This window comes from Hipposideros armiger, unplaced genomic scaffold, assembly GCF_001890085.2.
Source record: "Hipposideros armiger isolate ML-2016 unplaced genomic scaffold, ASM189008v1 scaffold_2019, whole genome shotgun sequence".
NCBI classification, from domain to species: domain Eukaryota; kingdom Metazoa; phylum Chordata; class Mammalia; order Chiroptera; family Hipposideridae; genus Hipposideros; species Hipposideros armiger.
The window spans coordinates 26971-36061 of NW_017733368.1; positions in this window are offsets into that span (position 1 = coordinate 26971).

Sequence of the window (9091 nt, forward strand, 5' to 3'; positions counted from 1 at the left end):
TATTTATTCCTTTAAGTTCCTTTGCTATCTCCATTGTGCCCATAAATGGTTGTCTGTCCATTTATCTTTGAATTTTAGTTATTGTATTTTTAACTTTAAAATTTCCACGTGCTCTTCTTTATATCATATATGTTGACAGGATTTTCTGTTTCAATATTTGTTGTAAGAATGTGATTGCTTGTCTGAGCATTTTTGTTATAGTTGTTTTAAAGTCTCTATCATAATTTTAAGAACTGTCATCTTGGCGTTTTTCATGACTTTATTCATGTTATTCAGTCTTGACAATAATGCTACAGGAGTAATGCTGTGCCATTCTCTGTGTATCATATGTATGTAATGTCAGTATGTCTTAATATGTGTGATGTTAACTTTGATCTGTTGATTGATGTGTACCAGGCTTTGCCCTTTCAATTTTACATGTATTTTGTGGGGATATACTTTGAGATTATACAAATGTCATGTTTCTCATCATACCTTCACTCACTGATTTTATCTATCCATGATTCTTTACCTGCTACACGGATTCCGTTAGTGTTTGTCTCATGGTTATTTAGAGTTTCCATTATTCCATCTATATTTATTAATTGGAATTCTGCAAGGAAGAGCTGCCTCTTCTCCCCATTTTATTTAACCAAATATTTATGTCGGTATGGACTCACTGGTATTCACTTCGTTATTTTGGTTATAACCGAATTCTATCATTTTGTTGCTATGGCTCTGAGGATTGGCCACTGGGCTTTCCTTCGGGTGGGCTCCTGTGTCCTTCTGATATGCCCCCATGATTTTCGAGCTTTGTTATACACTCCAGTACCGCAGTAGGTTCTAAGCACATTGTGTTTTTCCCCCACCCCACTGGAATCAACCATTTCTCCAAGGAATCCTGGTTTCTGTTGCAGAGAATGGCTTTTAGAAAACAGTATTTGTGTGCTCATCATTACTGGGGTATCATTGTTTCCAGGCCCTCAGTCAACACAGTTAAGTATATGTTTATATTCACTTAAATGGACATCCCTATTTCTATGTGTATTTTTCTATGTATGTGTTTATATGTGGTTGTGTGTATGTTTCACGTAAAACCGTGAATTCATATTAATATGTCTCATTGGAGTTAAAAGTACAGGGTTCATTCTCTTCTAGTCTTCCCATTTTTCTTAATTGTAATTTTTTCTTGAAAGTGAGAAACTTGGCTCTCATTATCCTCAACATACATATTTTGCTCAGTTATAGATTGTTAGAATTTTTAATGTTTTTTTTTATGTTTATGTTTGAAACAAAGAGTTGCAGACTTCCTAAAACATACCTTTCTGAGAAGAACATTTCCTGAGTACAGCATTTGTGTACAGTTCTGGCTGTCCTTTTTCTTACTGTATGTAGTAAAAAAATACTGTTCCTAAAGTTATTTAAGTCAGTTCTTTTCTTATCCACCCATTCAATTTATGTTATCCATTTGTTTTACAATTAGGTTTGTTTGTTATTCTTTGCATTCCATTTTGGGGTTTCCCCACATGATGGTTAGGTTAAAATGTCTTTCTTTTTTTTTTGTTATGTGAAACATTACCATACTTCCAAGTGTCAGACTTAAAAAAAAAAAAGGTATACAAAGAGTAAAGTCAATCCCTTTCCCATCTCTAATACCCCTTTCCCATTCCCTGATTCTTACCACCCCATTCCCAAGCACCTCCTGTAAATAGCCAGTCTTAGTTTCTGCTTTATGGTCTTGTATTTCTTTTGCACAAATGAACTGGTACTTGTATATTTTTTGTATATCCCCCCCCCTTTTTTTTTTTGTTCCATGAAAGGGTGCATAGTTATTCTTTTGGAGTTTGATTTTCCAACCCCCATTTACAGTGTATCATGGACAAGTCATAGAGATTTATTTTTTTTTTACTGCTGTATTATATACTTCATTGTTTAGATGGACTATCGTTTATTTAACTAATCTCCTGTGTATGGGCATTTAGGTTCTTTCCAGTGTTTATCAATTGCAAACAAGGCTACAATGAATACCTTTGTATTTATATATATTTGTATTATTGAAGATGTATCTAAAGCATGTTATTATATGTAATACATGCCTATGTGTGTATTAGTTTTAAATGAATGTGGGATCTTAATCAATCATGCTGTTTGTATTTTTTGCATTTAACAATATACAGAGGTCATAAGTACACATCTATATGCATCCATAATGCCTAAATAAACATATATGCATACATTTGCAAGGGTTTCTTCCTTTTCCCTTATACGAATTTACCACACTTAACCAAGCCTCTTTTAATGAAACTTTTTTCCATCTTTTCACTACTATATACACTGGTGTGACTAACTTTATAGTGCATGCAGCTTATTTTATACAATAGAATCAAAGGAGGAGACATAAGGGGGGGTTACATGGAATCTATTGGTGGTAGATGAAGGGGGCGGGAGAAAGCAAAGGAGGGAATCTCTGGGATTGGGTAAAAAGTAAGAGACATATTTCTTTTACATTAACGGGTGCAGGATAGTTAATAATTAACATTTACAGCACACAGAGATGATGTGCTGGGGACAAGATAACAATGTGGTCTCATATTTGGGTGAGGTGGTTGGGCCCCTGGGGTTGGGGGAGGCAGTGGGAAGGGGTGGGGGAGAAGATTACTTTGACCTTTCAAAGGTATGTTATCTTAGACAGAAAGCAAAAAGACAGCAGATCGGCTCACTTGGGTAAAGACTGACCTTTGTCAAGGAAGCTACAGGCCTAGGACGAGACTCCCCGCCTTTAGTTGGAATGTTTATGATCAGGCCACCCTGTGTGGTTACATTCCAGGCTCTGAGTTTGTAGGGCCCGCCATGCAGACCTCCCCTGATCTCGTCAGGTTTAGTCTTTGGCCCCTTTTTTGTCCACAATCTGTAGATTCAGTATCATACCAGTCAAAATCTTAACATCCTCTTTTTGTGGATATTGCCAAGCTTATTCTAAAATTTATATAAAAATGCAAAGAAACTAGAATAACCAAAACAGTTCTGAAAAAGCAAAACTAAAATGTTTGAGAGTTCACACTACCTGACTTCTACATTTACAATAAAGACGGAGTTATCAGTACTACGTGGTGTTGGTGAAAGAAATACAAAGACCAGTGGAGCAGTGGGAGGGGTCTAGGAGTAGACCCACACAAAGCTAGTTAATTATTTCAACACAGATGGAAAGGACCATTCACTGTAGAAAGGACAACCTCTTTAACAAAAGGTGCTGAAACCATTGGAGGGCCACATATAAAAAATGTGTGAACACATACCTTATTATACAAATATTCATTAAAAGGAGTCACAGAGAAGTAGATGACACCTAGAAGGATTTATGTATTTTTAGAAACAGTATTGATGGACAATGTTAATGCTAATCGAAAACTTTGTTTCTTAAAGGAGTATGGCAGGGTTTTTTTTCAATAGGCTATCTTTCAGTGCAGTTTGAGGTTCATAGAAAAATGGAGAGAATTTCCCATATACCCCCTAACACACACACATGGCCTCCCCCATTGTCAACATTTCCCACCAGAGTGGTACATTAGCCCCTGATGGACCCTACATTGACACATCATCCAAAGGAGCAGTCTCACACACGTTGGTGGCTTCCCACAGTGGCAGACTTGATCAGAATAAAGCCATGGATCTAATCCTACTGACTTGGGCATGAACTGAAGCTCCGGCCAGAGGAGAGCCTCCAATAGTCCAGGTAGAGTGGATTCACACAAGAGGGTCACAGAGGTTTGCAAGCGATGGGGTTAGGCGAGGTGAACAGGGTCTTAGGAAAGAAGGATGAGAGAGAGTCCGGTGTTCAGCGAGAGTCCCTTTGGCGCTGGGGTGCGGAGCGTCGGGCGTCAGGCTGGGCTGGTGAGATGGTCAGGAGGTGAGGCTTCAAGCGCTCCGCCTAGGACCAGTGCCCGTGTGGCTGTCCACTTGTCAGCTGAGCCGTCAGAGAGCTGTGATCTTATGCTCGAGACTGAGTGCGGTGCCCCCATCTGCAGTTCCATAAAAGTGTCCAGGTGGTCACACTGCACCCTGAGTCTGGAGTTTGATTAGAATGATCCCTGGGTATGCTTTTCATGGAATGCTCTGACATGACTGTCACTTTGTGACTGACACAGCTATCAGAGTCATAAATAATGCTGTATACAGGTCACTCTTGGTGTTGCACCTTCTATGGGTTTGGACAAATGTATAATGATATGTCCACCATTAAAATGTCACACAGAGTCTCTGCTCTAAAAACCCTCTGTATTCCGCCTATTTGTTCTCCCCTCCCCCCAACCTCTGGCAACCACTGATCTTTTTACTGTCTCCATAGTTCTGTCTTGAATGATTTTTTTTTTTTGGATCTTTTCTACTTTCTGTTTGCATCTTAATTTGCGTTGTTTCGGTTGACATATGTTCCAGTTCCCCGATTCTTCATTTGTGTGGAGTCTACTTAAGAGCCCATTTAAGGCTTTTCTGCCATTTTCATTGATTCTTTTTTTTTTTTTGGCAATATATATTTTTTTATTGTGAAATAAACATTATTTTAAATTAGTTTCAGGTGTACAACACAGTGCAATAGTTATGCTTTTCACCCCTCACAAAGTGACAACCCCCACCCCCAATCCGCCACCCCACTCCCCCCATATCATACATATCTATCACAATTCCCTTGACTCCACTCCCACACTATACTCCACATCCCGTGACTATATATATATTCAATTATAGTTGACATACAATATTATACAACATCAGCTTCAGGTGTACAGTGCAGTGATCAAGCCTCTACCCCATCCATGATTCATTGATTCTTATAGTTTCCATCTCTCTTCAGACATTACCTGTGTGACCTTACCTGTTGCCTACGTTTTTAACATAACCTAGTTATTTTAAATTATCTTCCCACATCTCCTATCTGAGTCTGGTTTTGAAGATTGCATGCTTTTCAGACTGTTTTTTGTCCCTTTGTCTTTGTATGTATTATAATTTTTGTTGAAAGTCAGACATGCTGTATGTAAGATAGTAGATCCTGAAGTCAGTATTTTATATTCCTTGAGAAAAGCACCTTTCCTTTGTCTAGGGCTAGGCTATTAAGGTAGAATTTTGTGTCAAACCAGTCTGGGCTGCTTTTGAACCTTGTGACTGTGGCTTTTACACCAGGGGCTTTGAACCTGAACATGTAATGACACTTTGGGTGAATCCCCCCACTTTGCATTGCTCCCCACAGAGGGTCTCTCTCCTTCAGCTCTGTCCTGTGTGTGATTCTGACTTGAGTTGATGCTTGTTAGTCTGTGGGGGAGGGAAGGGGGAACATTTTCTGCTGTTCTGATGAAGACTGAATCTGCGACTTGTGGTGGTGCCTTCTCGTCCTGTGCCTTCAGATGTAATGCTGTAATAAATAATAAAAATTTATTATTATTAAACGTATTGGGCCGACAATGGTTAGTCAAGTTACATAGGTTTCAAGTGTACATCTCTATAACTGTCATCTATATATCACATCGTGTACTCAACCACCCAGAGTAAGCCAGCAGGCTTTTCTGGTCCTCCCCTAGGCTAAAGCTTTCTTTCTCCCCTTACCCACAGGTAGCTAGCTGCTTTCCACCCATGTCCCCAAACTGTGCATTGAGGCTTTTCTTTCTGACAGGGGGGTAGGCCTGCTGGTAATTTTGTTCTGCCCTCTATTCCTCTCCCCAGTGCTTCAGGCTGCAGGTTTTCTGTAAGAACTTGCTGGGCCAGAGAAATAGGAGTGGTGTATCTGGGCAGAACTGCAGCCTCAGTTGCTCTTCCCCTCCCCCCACATAGCCCCAGGGGAATTTTGCTCTGCTTCCCTGTGGTTACCTGTTGGTGAAGGCTGCAGCTGAATGACTGCAGCCCATCCCCCTTCTTCAAACCCAGAGGCGCTTCTTATTCTCCTGGTAGCCCATCCACACTTGGACTTGAGCAATTTATTATAATTTTCTAGTTTAACCTTCCTATGTGCATTTGTATGACTTTCTGTGGCATTCGGTCCAGTAATCAAATCCTCAGATTCCGTTTTTTTCTACAGGCACCTTCCTTTCTCTAAATTTCTGTATAATTTTTTTGCCCCATTTGACTTCATTTCCAGGGTCAAGAAAATCATTAATTTGCAATTGTTAAGACCTTTTCTTAAGGGATGTAGTGATGCTATTTCTCTCTTTCTATATGTCTGAGCCTTATCGTCTGTTATTTTTGTTTCTGTTTCTCATTTTTCTTTTGCATTATTTGAACATTTTTATTATTCCATTTTAATGTTCTTTTAAATGTTCTTCTGATTACATCTCAGATTTGTTTTGCTGTTACTGTAGGGATTACAATATGACATACCTTGCAATCACTTAACAGTTTGTATAGATTTTAATGTGTTAGAACTTCAGGTAAAATGTAAGCCTTTCCATTCATATAGATCTATTTATGCTCCCCATTGATTTCGTAATAATTTCCCATGTGTTTCACATTTATATACTTTGAAAGCCCACCAGACAGTGTTAAGGTTTCTCCTTTTGTGAGTCACTTAAACAGGAGGGAAATTGTCCTTTATGTTTTACTGACTCAGTTACCAATTCTGTTGTTCCTCCTTCGTTCTTAAGGAAACCAGCCTCCCCTGTATATCATTTACCTTCAGACTAAAGAATGCTTTGTCATTTCATCTCAACTGGGCTTCAGATGAATTCTCTTTGTTTTTCTTCATCTCAGAGTGTGTTCATTTCACCTTCATTCCTGAAGGACATTTTCACTGAGTTAAGAGCTGTTAGGTGATGCCTTTTCTTCTTTCATCACTTTGAAAATGTATTTCTACCATCTTTGTCTCCATGGTTTCTGATGAGAAATTTGCAGTTTGAATCCTTGTTTCCTTGTACAAAATGTGTTATTTTTTGTAGCTGCTTTTCAGTTTTTTTGTGTTTCTTTTTGTATTTTTGGTTTTTAGCAGTTTGATAGTTCTGGATGTGTATTTCTATCGGTTTACCTTGTTTGGGTTTGCTGAGGGGGTTGATGTGTGAATTTATCTTCTATCAAATTTGAGAAGTTTTTGGTTGATATTCCTACAAACATTTCTTTTTCTGCCCAATTTTTTTCTCATTCTGGCACTCAGATGACTTGCATGCTAGACATTTTGATATTGGCCCATAGTTCCTAAAGCTCTGTTGGTTTTCTTTCAACCTTTTTTGGTGTTGCTCAGATTAGCTAATTTCTAGTGCTCTGTCTTCAAATTCAGTGGCTCTTTTTTCCTGCCTCCATTCAGTGACTGAGATCTCAAGTGAAGTTTTTAATTGCATATGTCATTTTTAGTTCAAATTTTTTATTTTTTAAAGATTTTATTGAAGAATTGGGGGAGGGGAGCAGCGTTGGGGAATCTGGGAAGGGGAACAGATAAGTTGCTGTTGTTTTGTTCTAGTCTAGTTGTGGAGGACATCGCTTCAGTGGCCCATGTTGGCATCATCACTGTGCTCTTCCCGGGTGAGGCAGTCGCTCGCCGGCCATTGGACGGCCTTACACAGCGGCCCATGGCAGCTCACAAAAGCTCACGCCCGCTGCCGGCCAGCCCCACTGCAGCCCACACCGTCGCCAGTGACTCCTGGCAGCCCAGCTCCAGGTCAACCTGTTGTTCACCATCTTAGCTGTGGAGGGTGCAGCATCACTGGCCCTCATGTGGGATCCGAACTGGGGACCTGCTGCTCAGAGCTGGCGTCCCAAGCCAACTCCTAACCAACGCGCCACTCGGCCGGCCCTAGTTCAAATTTTTGATTTGGCGTTTAAAAAGTGTTATTGAGGGCTGGCTGAGTGGCTCAGTTGGTTAAGAGCTCACTCAAGAGTTTGAGCTCTGAGCAACAGCGGTTCGAGTCCAGCCCAAGCTGAGCAGCCACTGAGTTGCCAACAGGTAGCAGGATGGCTCAGCTAAAAAAAAAAAAAATTTTTTTTTAAAAATAAAAAGTGTTATTGAGGTACACTATATCATAGAAATTACCCATTGTATGTGCACAATTCACTTACTTTTAGTAAATTTGTATAGTGTGCAGCCATCACCACAGTCTAGTTTTAGGACATTTCATTATTTCCACAAATTTCCTCAAGCCAGTCCTGTCCCATCCTCCATACCAGGCTACTGCTGATCTTGATCTAAAAATGAGCATTTTCTGAATATTTCATATAAATGAAACATATTTATTATATTGAATTTGGCCTCTTTCACTTATTAAAATCTTTTTGAGGTGTATCCTTGTGGTGGCATATGTCAGTATTTTATTCTCTCTTTAGAGGTGAATATTACTCAATTTTATAGATATACATCGGTTTTCTTGCTCCATTCAGCACTCAACAGAAAATTGAATTCTTTCCCTTCTTTCTCTCTTGGCGCTTATTAATAACTGCTGCGATGTCTTCGACATTGATGTAACTGTCCTTGTATGTTTTCATTTCTCTTGTATAGATTCTTTGGAGTTGAATAGCTGGGTTATAGGGTAAGTATTTATTTAGCTTTTAAAGAAACTGCTGAACTGTTTTCCAAAGTGGCTGTACTATTTCACATTCTCACCTGCAGTATATGAGAGTTCACCTTTCTCTACACCTCAGCATCACTTGTTTTACTGCCTGTGTTTTTATTATAACCACTTAGTTTGCATGAAGTCACATTTCATTGTGACTTTATTTTGCATTTCCTTAAATGTTAATGAGGTTCAGCACCTTTTCATTTGCTTATTGCTCTTTCATATGTACTTGGGATACCATTTAAATCTTTTCTCCATTTCTAATTTTTTTCTTATATTAGGAGTTCTTTATATACAGAGGGTACCCCAAAAAATGTATACCCATTTTAGGAAAGGGAAAAACTGTATTAAAATTGTAATACTCAATATATACTAATAACAGAAGATGAATACAAGTCACATTTGACTTCTGCAATTACAAGTGCTCAGAGCGGTTACCATCATCATAATTTGTTAAGTTTTTTTACTTTCTTAAAATGTGTATACATTTTTTGGGCACCTTCTGTATATATATCACACAAGCCCTTTAGCCGAAATATGATCTGCAAATATTTTTTCCCCACCGAATGGCTTGTTTTTTTTCATTTACT